The sequence below is a fragment of the Uloborus diversus genome, chromosome 1 (genome assembly GCF_026930045.1).
Source record: "Uloborus diversus isolate 005 chromosome 1, Udiv.v.3.1, whole genome shotgun sequence".
Taxonomy (NCBI): Eukaryota; Metazoa; Arthropoda; class Arachnida; order Araneae; family Uloboridae; genus Uloborus; species Uloborus diversus.
Genome location: NC_072731.1, coordinates 227390724 through 227406059, shown reverse-complemented (window position 1 = coordinate 227406059; position 15336 = coordinate 227390724). Strand labels below are relative to the sequence as shown.

Sequence of the window (15336 nt, the reverse complement as noted above, 5' to 3'; positions counted from 1 at the left end):
CAGACACAAACACATATGCTTACACACACACACACATACCCCGCCCCCACGCACACAAACACTCATACACACAACTACCCACACACTCATGACTGCACACAGACACAAACACACATGCCTACACACATACACATACCCCCCCCCCCCACACACACATACAAACACACACTCGTGATTGCGAAAAACATAATTTGAATTCAAGATGACAAAATTCAAATTATTATTATTTTTTTTTTTTTAATTTCTTTCCTGTTGCCATTTTGCATATGCGTGAGCAAGTAAAATTCTAATAATTGTTTTAAAAGAGATTTTTTTGGCTGCTGTCCAAATCTTAAAGCAACGTTTCCATCTAGAATTTCATTTTAAATTAGTTTAAAATTGGTTGCCCTATTTGGACATAGCCTTTATTTTATCGTCTGTCCTTTTTTTATTTTTTACATTCAACATTCTTAACTCTTTTCAGCATATGAAAGTTGTTTCTTTAGCTATGTTTATTGATTGTAGTGTAAGTTTATCATTCACCGGCCTCATATTTTGGTACACTTAGGATGTGCGACTAATTATGTTTATTTTGTTGGACTTTTTCCCGTCACATGGGTGAGTTTTCGAATTGCAATAACTCTCTTTTTCCTACCTGTTTCTATTTTTAAAATACAGTTTATGTCGTTAAAAGAACATGTTAAATTAAGATTGTTTGGATTTCTTTGTGAAACAGAGTTGAGCAAAAAAGATTTTTTTTTAAGAATTTTAACTAAAGCTAAATTGGAATCTGATGACTTGGTATTAAATTAATGCTTATTGGTAGTTATTTAGTCTTGGTACTTGAGTTTCACGTAATCAACCAAAAAGTATGTGTCATTCTATGTAAAAAGCTGATTGTAATTGAACATAAATAGTTCAGATATTGTCTATCAGATGTAATTCATTTTAACGTGAGCACAGATTATAGTTGATAATGCATATATTTTCATCTTTTGTGCTAATTGAAAATACTCATAACTTGTATCATTGATAACTATGATTAACGTTAAAGAGATTTTTGCCAAAAATATGCTCTACTTGGTGTTTTGCAAGCCTTGCAATACGCGTATTTATTTATTCCTCAGCGCTTTAGAAACTGATGTCAGAGTAATACAAAAACATCAATTGGACATCTCTTTCATTTTTTAAGTAGCCCGTGCAACGCCGGGCACGCAGCTAGTAACACTCAATAATTGTAGTTAATCCAAAAATTTTCATATTAAGGTTAATTCTGAAGCTGCCAATAAAATTAAAATTAAAAAATTGAGCCAAAAAATGTAGGTATAGTAAAAGCTATTTGTACAAAGCTGTAAAACGCCGCATTTTGTATAAAATTTACTCCAGACATACATGTACCCGACCTCTCTCCGCAATATAGTGCAATATTTTTGTTGGAATTTTTAAGATGAAATTTAAGATCTATTATTGGAGAATTGTTTTAGAATTAAAGTATTTCAATTTTTATGCACTCTGAAATTAAGTTGAGGTGTCACCCACTAGATGGGTTCCCCCGGGAGGGAAATGAGACTGCCGCCTCTCAAGAAAAGTTTTTTGACTTAGCAAAAAAGTTTTCTTTTTCTCTCAAAACTCATTTTCTCACTCTTCCCTGTTCTTACAAAAAGTGAAAGCACGGCATTTGATCAACATCTATTTGTTAAACATTAAAGGGGAGCAAATTAATCCTTTTCATTTTTTTTTCATTAATATTTCAATCTCTGTTTAGGGGGTTTCCCCCTTCCCATGAAGGGGGGGTGATTTGAAAAAATAAATTTGAAAAAATAAATAAGCCGGATTCGGAGTCGGACGTTTCACAATCCTGGAGTCGGAATCGGCCATTTTTCTTCCGACTCTGCAGCCCTGGTTATAAACGAATAATAAAAACGTGAAAGAGTTAAAGCTTTTGAAGTACAAAATAAAATTCATACATGAAATAATGTAAACATAAAACAATATATACATATAATTTAAATAATTTTATTTACTCTCCTCGTCTTGCCCTTAATGTTTTAGAAGATTTTAAGTACACCACAGTTGCAAGCGGATTAAAAGACATATGAATTCGTGTAATTTCTTCGGAACATCACCAAAATGCAATGAATATCAAAATTCTTCAATTTATTCCGTGAATATTATTTTGTTGTTTGTACGCATATATGCCAATGATATATCTTTCTCTGCATGAGTGCAATTTAATTTCAAAATTTCTTTTCACTGAAATCGTAAAATAATAAATAGATTGCAATCAGCAAAAATGGAAAAATAGATATGGCGGTTTTGTGAATTACAAAATTAAAAGGAGTAAGATATTAAAAGAAACCACATTGCCTTTGCTTTTACTACTGAATTGTTTATTAGCAGAAATACCACAAAAATGAGATTTATTACTATTAAAGCAGAGATCTTTTCAATTGATCTCAATAAAAATGTATTTTAAATCAATAAAGAAGTAGTTTACGCGTCGGAGGTTTATTACGGATCAATAAGGATATACTTAAAAGGTTTTGCTTGTATTGATTTTTTCATTGAAGTAATATTGTTCTTCAACTACTATTTTGTTGAACTTCATTACTTCTTAAATATCGCTGATTTTCTCATTTATCCAAGCATAAATGATTTAAGGTATCGACTGCGTTCGAAGGCTTTTTTTTTTTTTTTTTTTTTGAAAAATAACTGGGACATTTTTCTAAATGTTGCTTTTCAACTACATATGTTTCAAAACTATGAAAAACATCTAAAAACAAGCTTTCAAAATATTATTTTTTAAAAAAAATTGGAAAAATTTGAAGAAAAATAGCGAAAAAAAGTGTCATACTCTAACAGCTATGGACAAAATTTGGTTCTAATCACACATAAATCCTTGTAGTAATACATTTGTATGACACTTATGTGTGTTTTGCTCTAAAAGATTTCTTATTTTTCAAAATAGTTCTGAAATATAGCTGAACAAATTTCCTATACTGGTATTTTTTAGAAAACAAATGCATTGTTTAAACTTATCCACGTAAAAATATTACTTAATTCTGAAATTCAGCTTAACTTTTAGAGGAAAACATCAAGCATATTACAGAGAACTATCTAAGAAAATTTCACATCAATACTTGAATAACTTTTTCAGATATTGTTATAGTCGACGACAGCTTTCTTCAAAAATATTATTCTTCAGAAAACGCATTTAAATGCAACTTCCGGTCTGGAGTTTCGTGTACGACTCTGTAATAATACAGCTATAACTCCAGTTGTAGGTCACGTATAGTAAAAACTAAGACAGTTTTGGAAATCTAATCAATCAGACTACAAAACGGAATCATAAAAAAATTACGAATATTTCATCGAAAATGTCGATTTTAACGCAGTCGGATAGCTTAAATGCTTCAAAAAATATTGTTTCTGGTTGTTTAAGAATTTTACTCAAAACTAAGGTTTGTTTCTGAAAAAAAAAAAAAAAAGAAAGAAAGAAAAAAAAAGGCCTGCAATATTAAGATAACTGTTGTTGAAACAACGGATTCTCATGTCCCAAAAAACACATTACGAATTATAATTGCTGTGTTTTTTTCTTCCAGATTCCTCAGAATCCGGAGAGCATGCGAAGTTTTTCACTGACGTTTGTCGTGGGATTGATGCTGATGTTGATGATCCTCAGTTGTGACGTCAGCATAACGGAAGCGAGGCGATGCACCAGGATTTGTGAAAAGGGACGATGCAGACCAGTTTGCTTGCGAGAAGCCGAGTAAGTAGATCTTACTTATGTGGTTCAAACCAGGGCTCGAAAAATATCATGATATTTTTGAAAATATCGAAAATATCCGCTATTTTGATACGTATCGGATATTTTGATTTCTGTCCGATATTTTCCATTAGCACGATTGTAAAGTCTTCAAAATAGAAAATGCATCCTCAAATCACTCTTTATTTTCTTACATTATTATTACCATATGTAGACTTGAAATTAAGGTTTCTTTCGTTATTTATGTCTAATATTTCATTTTACATTTTTGTCAATTTTAATGGTGTTAATTTAACATCAGCTGTTTTACTCATTTTTCTTCTGTTAGCTACTTTTACACCGTTATATGATTCAGAAATAAAAAAAATATGCATTAGTCGGTGCACAGTCATAAGACATTTTCTTTTTTTTTTTTTCATGACCAACGTGTAATATTTAATTAGGCACTTTTAATATGAATTAAAATTGTTACGTTACTAATAATTTTATGAATAAAAAATATAATAATAAAGCTCAAAGTCTCTACGTCTGGATGTCTGTACCGCGCATAGCGTCTAGACCGTTCGGCCGATTTTCATGAAATTTGGCACAAAGTTAGTTTGTAGTATGGGGGTGTGCACCTTGAAGCGATTTTTCGAAAATTCGACTTTGTTCTTTTTCTATTTCAATTTTAAGAACGCTTTCCGGAGCAAAATTATCATAAGGTGGACGAGTAAATTACGAAATTATCATGACGTGGAATGGGAGAGCGAATGAACATAGCCAATTGGCGAGAAATTCGTCATCCATTATTTGTTAATATACAGGCGAACCGAATGACCTTTTAATTTTCAACTACGGGCAAAGCCGTGCGGGTACCACTAGTATAAAATAAGAAAGGAATACTATATTACTTTCTTATATTAATGATGCATCAGTATATCAGAAAAATACAATAGATAACTTTTTTTTTAAATAATAAATGAACACTATTACCATGATTGATATAATTTTTAGATTGAAATACACTAGTTGAAAAAATAAATATCAAAATATCCTAATATTTTCAAAATAAATATCGGATATATATCATGAAAAAAATCGACTGATATATCTATCGGAGAACTCTAGTTCAAACGCTTTTTCGGTGAAAGCAAATTTCAATTTCCCAAGTGGAATGTGGCTGTTGCTTAGCTTTTCAACTAAAAACACAATATTAGTGTAAAAGTAAACAAGAAATTCGTCTAAAACGAAACGAATCTAGTTTCCCGTATATCAATATCGGTTCTAAACAGTAGACGTATGTTTATCGGTTGTCTTAAGCTTTAATATACCTTTACCAAAACATACCTTTTTAAAGGAATTTTTTTTAAAAATGTAACTCATATGAAAAGAAAGTAAGAGTTTTTTACGGAATGGATTAATCATAATTCATGAATTGATCACAAAACGCTATCAAATTCATTCTCTCAAATTGTTAGCAATCGTATTTCCACAAATCCCAATCACTGAATTTTTATGTATATTTTTTTAAGAAGTATTTAAATGCAATGCATTTTTTTTTTCAAGACTTAAACGGACTGAAACAGAAGAAATGAACTGCAAAAGAAACTACACAAAAGTAAATAAATATGAATACGAACAAATAAAGTAACAAGTAAGTTTAACTAATTAACAATAAATTAATTAGTTAATAAGAACAAGGAATGAAAATAAATAATTAAACATAAATTAAAAGTTTAAAAAAATTCCTCAAATGAATAAATAAATAAATAAAACAATAATCCAAAAAAAAAACCTCTCTAAGGATGAAATGGAAAATGGCAAGAAAAAACAAAACAAATGTGTACAACTTTAGTTTTCAACACTAGGAATGTTTGACGTTTTGAATTTTTTAAAAATACAAACAAAACCATTCAAATGTAATACTATTTTTAAAATCTCATGTGCTTTCCATTCCATGTGGCTCCTCATTGTGCCCCCCATTTTCCACAAAACCTTAAAATACACTTAACTAAAATTTGTGAGCCTTATTTCCGAATTTTAGTGCATGAAATTTTTTTATTCAATTCATTCTTTCATATACGGGTTACTTGCACGCGTACATCGAAGAAAATATATATACTTATCTTTTTACTTTCAACCCTTTTTTCCCCCACATTCCAATCGGTTTTTTTTTTTTTTTTTTGAAAAAGGCACTCTATTCTATTTAAATTCATAAGCAGAATAATTTTTAATTCATTCTGTTTAGGGAAATTTATATACACTGAAATTTAAAGTAGCAAGTTTTAAGTACTCTTAAATTTTGACATTCCTCTTGACTTTTTTTTTTCTAACGAGCACTTAAAGAAAGGATTTAAATGGGACCATTTTGTCTGAAGTGGTATTCATAGAGCACAAAAGTTGGATCTTAGAGCTCTTTAGGAAATATCTAAGCTTTAAGATTTAGTTTTAAAAAGCAGGTGCGGCCTTTTTTTTTCTTTCACCTTTGGTACAATTTTTTAATTTTTTTTTTCTAATTTTGCATAGAAGTTATAATTATGATTTTAAGATCATTTAAAAGTTTTTAATAATCCACGTGGAAATTTTGAAATAATCCATTTATGAATAAAATAAAAATTCATTATTTTACTTTAAATTAATGTTAAATCATAATACAATTATTCCTTACTGTATTTTGTGCAGGAAAGAACTTAAGGTTTTTTTTTTTTTTTTTTGGAAAATGTGTGGCAAGTTTTATCATTACTTAACTAGGAATTATCATTCAAATGCTGGTTACACGAATGGAAATATTCTACAAATTCCAAAAGATTTTAACTTTTTAATTTTGGTCATAATTGTTCATTTATAATTTATTTCAATCTTTGTGAATGTTGCTCCTAATTTTAAATTTTGATTTTTCAATGTGTTACAGTTGTACTTTCTCGGGATTAAGATTTAGAGAGAAAACGTTGATTAAGTTTCAGTCGTTTCTGGTTGTTTGGCTGATCACAGGTCACTTTTGACTGAACCTGAGGAAATGAAAAATTTGCTCAGTTCGATGCGCAGTACTGACTTTTGAAATATATTTAAGCAACCAATATGATTCAATTACCCCATAAAACATCCCTAATAAATTCACTGTGCAAATTCAACGATCTGTTCACACAATATCGTTGACTTTGCACAGTGTGAAAGAAAACTAAGAGTCGAAGCATAACGTTTTTACCTGGTAGAGTTTATTTCGATTAAAACAACTACACCCAAAGCTCTGTTTTTGTGCGGTGGACAGGGACCGCATAAAAAAAAATCGTTCGAAACTTCACGAGTAGCTACAAAAAAGTTTTCGCAACACAGAATTTTTTTTTTTTTATGCGGTGGATAGGGACCGCATAAAAAAATCGCACTAAAAAATCGTTCGAAACTTCAAGAGTAGCTATAAAAAACAGTTTTCGCAACAAAGATTTTTTTTTTTTTTTTTTAATGCAGTGGATAGAGACTGCATAAAAAAGTCACGTAGAAAATAACCCCGAAAACTTACGAAATAACTAGGAATCTCTTTTTTAAAGGCAATCAAAATAAACCAAGTGATGTAATTTTGCTGAATCTTCAGGAAAAATTCAGTGGAAAAAGAAATTTTTGGGAGGTCACAGTGACTTTCCATTGGGGTGCCCCTATGGTCACTTGAAGATACTACCTTGCACTTGTTTTATAAATAATTTCGTCAATTGAGTCCCAACCTGATTGAAATTTTCATATACCGCACAAAACAAAATCGCAAAAAAAAAAAAAAAAAAACTTATGTGTGACATTACTCAAACTATAATTTTCACTGTAATAATAAAGTAAGATTTTTTTTCACTGCTTTTAATTTTCTTTCAGGTTTGCCGACAATAGTCCTGCGGACGACACGGAGATTGGAAACAACATCGAAGTACCATGATGGCCGCACTTGGAACGCCATTCAACTTTTCTTTCTAAGTTTTGCAGTAAATACAAAATTAACATTTCTCAATCTCAGAATATTATTACCAACTGAGGCTAATTTTGAAAACAATACTTATGTGTGAATAAGAACACTCTCAAACTAATAGACAAATCAAAGAGTTTATTGTACAACTTGCAAAATTGCATAAACTACACGGATTACTTATATCCCGAAGCTTGTAATAACTTTATACACTGATAAAGGGGTTTTTCGTAACCCCAAAACACGTGTGCTGCATACGTTTTGCAAATAATATTACAGCTATGTTGGTGTCCTTTTTATGAATATTTGAAGGTAAGCGTTTTAGAACTCAAAAATGAATGACTTGCCATTTGCGTAGCACTACGCAGAAATCGCATACAAAAAAGCTGTAGCATTTTCTGATATCACAAATATTATAATCTTCAATAAAATTTTGTTTTTGAAAAGTACTTTGTCTATACCTCAAATTTGTACTTGGAAACAATAACAATCAATGTCAAAAATAACAGTTTTGAAAAAAGTGGTCGTCATGTTTCTCTTTTTTTTTTTTTTTTTTTTTTCGGGCACTAACCTATTGTCGTGTCGAGACTAGCAAAACTTCGAACACTTCAAGAGATAATAGGGTCGTTTGCAAAATTTTAAAAGTATTTTTTTCTGAAAGAGCATGCTTAAAAACATAGGATCTGACCAATTTTTAAATTATTTGTTTAATATTTTTAAAAAATTACTTTAATCGCTGCGCTTTCATTGTTTTCGCTTCTGCCGATGACATCACAAATGATGAAATGCCATTCATGGAGCAAAATATTTAATTCGCATTTTTACTCGCGTGTATTGGCAACGATATGGTTGATAGCAAGCGTAGAGAGCAATTTTAATTCGCTTCTTGATTACCATAACGTGGAAATGCGGTAGAAAGATGCGCCAAAGTGCATCATTTGTGACGTCATCAGACCACGCCTTGTTTGAAAAATCGGACATTTTAAAAAATTAATTAAAAAATAACTGTTGGGAAAATGAAAGTATTTTCTGGGTCCATGTTTTTTTTTTTTTTTTTGCTTATTCTATCAATTTTAGTGACTAAAAGTAGTACTTTTGACTGAAGGAAACAACCTCATTGTCTCACATGCTACATTACGCGAATGTACAAATATTTAACTTACTTTAACCATACTTGAACGAAAATTGACAATGCTTGTTATAGCTCTGTAAATAAAAGTACTAGTTGTTGAAAATATTAAAATTATAGGACTTATGATATAATCTCTACATGGTATAAAATGAAGTCTACAAAAAGCGTCTGTTTGTGTGAACGCGCAAAACTCGAGAACTACCCGGTCGATTTCGCTGAAATTCTCAGAGAATCTTTTTTTCAGCACCGAAAAGGTTTGCAGACCAGTTCGAAAAAAATTTGATGAGAAGTTCTTTATTTATTCTAATTTAGGCCCAATTTTCACACAAATTCCCGAATATGGTGGTCAAAAATTACTTGCACACTTCAATGTTATGTATCGTTCGAAAGGGTAGAATTTTCCGCGTTCTACGCAATTTGTTTCAATGCTCTAACTAAATTACGGCGGGAGATATTTGCGTTTTTAACTCGAATTTTTTTAGGCTTAGCTGAAATTTAGGCATTACTTTCTTCATTACATCTATCAATAAAAACTGAAGGAATTGTCCCAGAGTTTTCTTTTTGACACCATCGGAAAAAGCTACATTTTTTACTTCAGATCTATCTCGACCTATGGTAGAAAAATTAAGCTTCTATCTCCAAAGCAAAAAAAGTTACAAGCCGTTTTGAATCAAGTTAAATTTTTCATCTCCATTCAAGTTGTCACGCATTTTTTTTTTTTTTTTTTTGAGCAATTACGATTGCTTATTGCTTTTATTTTACCGTCCTTGGCGTTTGGTTCCTTTTTCAGCTTGGACCAGGGACACCAGGGTCATTCCATAGTGACTAACGTAACATTCGCAGCTGATTTTCTTACTCTTTTTACTTACACCGGGAGTAAAAATAAATGTTTTTTTTTGATTTAATATGCAGATTTAAAATGTAAAAAGTGACTATTTTTCATTTCTACCAAGAATTTGAAGCAAAATAGGCGCTGATAGGTATTGTTTTGCCAAAAAAGGCATCGTGACTAACGTAACATTTTTGCAACCCTGAGAAACAATGCTTATGTTACGAAGCAAATTTTTCTGAAAGTTACGCAGGCATTTAACATTGGCCGATATATTTGTAAGAGGTAAACAGTCTATTTTTAAAAATATACTACAGATTTATTACACATAAATCTTTTTTGGCCCTTAATGGTGCGTTTACGAAAAACTGTGTGTGAGTAACGTAACGTGACTAACGCAACCATCGGATAACAAGCAATGAATGCATATAAAAAACTTTTTGTAATTAATCTTTTGCTCTTATATTACTTTTACACTTTTTAGGAACCTCCTTTGCGTTGCATTTGGTTCTTTCTTTATTTTTTTTCTATATTAGTGTAAAAAATTGAATGGAAGGATTCAGTTCAATTAACTCAATTTGAATGTGCGAAAAATAAATAAATAAATAAATAAAAACTGCTTTTACAAACTGAATAACATTATTTTGGGCTAATTAAATTTTATATATATATCTCTTTTAAAAAAATAACTTTATTCAAGTTGATAGTTTCGCCGAATTCTAGTATTCTGCAGATATACTAGTTATCGTCATAAGAAACTCCTAGTACTTTTCAATGGCATATTATTTTTTAAGGTTTACTGATTTATCGAACGAATAGTATTGTGCATCCTGAATCAAAATGTAACAATGAAAAAAAAAAATTCAAACATTTTTGCAGAAAGAATTTTAATTCCGGACATCACCGCAAATGTTTGAATTTCTAAATGATCATTCTTGCATTTTCTGAAATATATGGCAGCAGTGCTTATTCTCACTGTATCATGTAACATCTTCAAATGTTTTCCAATGAGCTGCCATTACTTCATTTTAATAATAGGCGGAGATGTATTTTCTAAAAAATAGACGTTCTTCTTTGTTAAAACTGTCTTTCTATTTTCTTAATTATTTAGCTTGGATTCTTGTGTTGAATGCAAGCACATTCAGCAGAGTACTCATTTTGCTTTAATCACCCTTTTTTTTTAAATAATAATTCTTTAAATTGAAAGTATATTTTTAAAGACCTTTAAAAAAGTATTTTTCTAAATGGACAGAAGGTCTACAATGTAATATTACTTGTATTTTTCACCCTTTATATTTTTTATCAATGCAGAATGCCTACTTATTCAAAATTGTTCATGAAAATGTACATTAAATTAAATAAGTTTTAAATATTAGCAGTCATTTTTAAAATGTTACGTTAGTCACATGCAAACTGTTACGTTAGTCACATCTCAAATGTTACGTTAGTCACACTAATTATTTTATATCTACTGATACAAAAAAAAAATATTTTGCACTTTTTAAGTAGATATGACATAGATGTAAGAAAATAAAAAGTGATGTTTGGTTCAATCATCTGGTTTAGTTTTTATGCAGAAAATAGTTCATTTAAGTGACTAACGTAACGCAAATATTTTCAGTGAAATAACCAAACTAATTAAAATACTTATCTTATAATGCATGCAAAAAGAACAGTCAATTTTATTGGGCCAACATCTAATCTTTTAGAATAAAAATAGTTCTTTTAAAAATTTGCAAAAACTTTTACGTTACATAAGAAAACTTAGACGCACGTTTTTAGCATATTTTAAGCCTTTTCTACAACCTCGCACGTTTAGAGCCAGAAGAAAAATACCAAATGAAATTTTTGCAAACTGTTACTGGGTTAATGTGCTAGAAAGTATGCTGAATGAAATGATAAGTCACAAATAGGGCTTTGTTGAAAAAAAAATTCTGAGGTTGAGGTTGACATTTCTATGGAATGACCCACCAGCACCACCGCCCACCGGCCTCTGCAGGCGCGGCTCCGTTCCGAGCACTGCCTCCTGGAATCCGATTCTCCTGGTCGTTGGCGTCCATGTCCTACACATACGCACGCTCATACACATACACACACACACACACACGCTCATACACACACGCCTACGTGCATACACACAGGTCTACGCACAGAAACAAGCCTACACATGCACGCACGTGCGCCTACACACACACACACACGCCTGCACACACACACAACTATACACACGTAACCGCCAGGAGGAGGGGTAGGCTTGGGGGAACAGGAGCTGTTTCTAGAAACAATAGCCCCCAATGAGTAGGGCCCTATCGCATAGTGATTGCAAAAAACATAATTTGAATTCAAAATTTCAGAATTCAAGTTAATTTTACTTTTTTTTCTCGCTTCCACGGTATTCTTTTTGAATCCATTGTTTATTTCCTTCTTTCTCATTTTTAATTCTTAAACTTATTTTATTTTGTGTTTCCATGGTTACGCTTTTTAAATCCATCTTTTTCATTTTATTTCTTCAAAGTATTTTAATATCTGTCGTCATTGTTTGGAAGGGACATTTTGCATGATGTTTTTTTTTTTTAAATGATTGCCTGATTGTTGAACGTAAGTCACTTGACACAATTTTTATTTTCAAGGTAGACCGGGCAAAGCCGGGCAACGCAGCTAGTGATTAATAAAACTCAATACATGGCGCAGCATCAAACTAGTTATTGTTGCACCAAAAAGTTCACAACTTCGTGGACACATTTTTGTGAAAAATAAATCTGGTCAAAATCTGACATTGGTTGTCGTTGCGCCAAGGTACAGATAATAAGGAATATTTTCTTTGAATGTAACACTCAGAAAAAAGAAAAGGAAATAAAGAGAGAAAAGAAGAAAAGAGAGAGAGAGGACAGCTAAAATGCAGATTTCATTTTATTTGCATCCACATCATACAGTATGTTTCCAAAAATAAATCGTTTCGAAACACTGCATATCTGCTTTCACAGGCAATCATTTCAGTTTAACTTTTAGCCACAAAATTAATATTAACAGTAGCACATAAAACGCTACTAATTATTGAATTTGATTGGATTAAATGTGTTTTTATGTTCAGTTTTTTTTTACTTCTAATTAAAGCCGAATTGAGAGTGTTCTTGTTTCTTCATCTGAATGTTAAAATATTTTTTTCGCAATATCTCGAAAATCTCAAGTATCCAATAAATTAAAACATTTTCTGAAGAATAGCTAAGAATGCATGTAAAGATTTTTAAAGCTTTCGGTTGATCATTGCGGTCAGAAAAAAACTACTGCAGTCGAATAACGTTTGCGATAATAAATGATTGAGTAGTGCACTCTGTATTGAGGCAACACTAATTTAAATCAAAGTTGTTTTCGTTTAAGTAATATTCCGCTTTAAATAGAATTTGTGAATTAATGAGCAGTTAACTTTTCATTACATTATTTTTTAAGCAATGCTATGTGCGCAGAGGTACAGCCATCAAGCTCGATACCAGCCCCCCCCCCCCCAGCCCCCTCACACACACAGACGTTAGAAACACTAGCCACCTAACCTATCGATTTCTTTTCTCCGCGTAACTGGGAAAAAAACAAATAATAACAAGAATTGTTCTTTTAACACTTTAGAATGAAAATAAGAATTTTACATATGAATAACATTTGTATCAACAATAAAATATTTTATAGATATTTAAATCACCTGAAAAATAAAACCATTTTACTTCACTTTAATTCAAGTAATCAATCTCTAATGTTAGTCAATATTGCCTGGAAAAAAAATCACTTCGACTTATGTTTTCGTGGTTGAGCCACAGAAGAAAAGAATAATACATCGCGAATATTAATTGTCAAGCATTCATCCTATTTATTCAAACTGAAACTAATGTATTTAGATTACCTTTAAATATTGCAAGAAGTATATTAACTATTCAAAGACTTTATAATTCTTTCATTTTTGTAGGTCTCTAAAGTGATTTGTGCAAGCGAATTCTCTTGTGTTGTGAAGAGATGAGTCGTCTGCATTTCACAACTAATGGATTACTGTTTGCTCCTGAAAAATTTATCAGCTTTTAAGACGTTTCGTTTGAGACACAAACCCTTTCTTCAATATAAATGTGTAGCTTAGATGTGCAAAAATTTCATCAGCATAGTCAAGGAATAATTGCAGTTGCCTCTCCTCAGCATGATCCCTATTGATTTTAACAATTAAATGGTGCTGAAATAGCATTCTGAAAATGTGTCAGATATTCTCTTTTGACCTTTTTGCGGTGTTGACTTTTGAAGATGTTATTTATTGATTTTTTCCCCCTTGACATTTCTTCTTGTAATAAATGTTTAATCTTGTAGTATTTGCTTTAAATGTATGTACGTTTCTGTTTAAAGTATCAATAAAGTTTGAGAAAACAAAGCCACAATTTTTTTTGAGTGAAATTAAAGTCCGTACGGGAAAACTATTAACAAGCAAGCATTTTTTGCACATTTACTTTTTAGTTATTATTAATTTTATCAGGGGTGCCCCCCCCCCCCCCAAGAGCATGGGCGCATCCCCTAAATATCGCGAAGACTCCCTCGAAAGCCAGAGCCACCCCCAAACCGAAAAATCTCTCACCCCCCCCCCCTAAAAATTTCAATGGCGCAGTCTGCGCCATGACCTCCCCCCCCCCCCAGGTGCACACCCCTGATTTTATCTCATCTTATTTGCTATTTATTTTCGTTTGCGGATAACAATTTACAATGTTTTCGTTACTGGATTAGGGGAGATAAGGGATACTTGATCTCCCAGGAGACTTGTTCATCCTCTCAAAATTTAAGAAGCGTCATAAATCTTGTTTAAAAAATCTTACGCAAAAAAAAAATAACTTTTCAACTTATTCCAGACCAACAAGGGAAAGAATAAAAAAAAAACACATAAATCTTTCCTCTCTACTGTTCATGGTCTTTATGATGCATATGATTTTCCTGCGCCCAGGGGTGCCGAACCCCTATAGGCAAGGGCGCACCCCCTAAATATCTCGCCCCCCCAAATGCAAGAGCCCCCCTAAAAATGACAAAAATACCCCTCAAAACACCCTCCCCCTAAAAATTTCAATGGCGCAATGGGCACCCCTGCCTGCGCCTACACCCATTCGTCAAAGTTTCTCACGGGAATTGAATCCTGTTCTAGATCAAGCCATGCTGGAGCGACCTTATTTGGAACTAGTGGCACCCGCACGGCTTTGCCCGTAGTAGAAAATTAAAAGGTCATTGGATCGCCTGTATATTAACAAATAATGGAGGATGAATTTCTCGCCAATTGGTTATGTAAAATGGCTCGCCCATGGCTCATAACGGTTCCACGTTATGATGATTTCGTAATTTACTATTCCACGTTGTGATCATTTGCTCGGAAAAAGTTTCTTAAAATTAGACTATAAAAAGAACAAAATCGAATTTTCGAAAAATCGCTTCGAGGTGTACACCCCCATGCTACAAACTAACTTTGTGCCAAATTTCATGAAAATCGGCCGAACGGTTTAGGCGCTATACGCGTCACAGACATCCTACAGACATCCAGACATCCTCCGGGCAGAGAGACTTTCAGCTTTATTATTAGTAAAGAAGATAAAGATTCTTTCCCACTTTTTTAAATTTCTGTGAAAAATGGGCTTAAAATTGGAATAGAAAAAGAACAAAATCGAATTTTCGAAAAATCGCTTTGAGGTGCACAC

The 15336-nt window shown here is 32.0% G+C and overlaps 1 long non-coding RNA gene across 1 annotated transcript in view; it reads left to right on the top strand.

Annotated features, from left to right (window-relative positions):
• The window catches only part of LOC129225545 (uncharacterized), a 54898-nt gene extending 40873 nt beyond the window's left edge, over window positions 1–14025 (top strand). Inside the window, exons 2-4 of the long non-coding RNA XR_008580740.1 lie at window positions 3582–3748; window positions 7586–7692; window positions 13590–14025. This is a non-coding gene — a long non-coding RNA (uncharacterized LOC129225545). The remainder of the gene's footprint in view (window positions 1–3581; window positions 3749–7585; window positions 7693–13589) is intronic.
• The last annotated feature ends 1311 nt before the right edge of the window (window positions 14026–15336 follow it).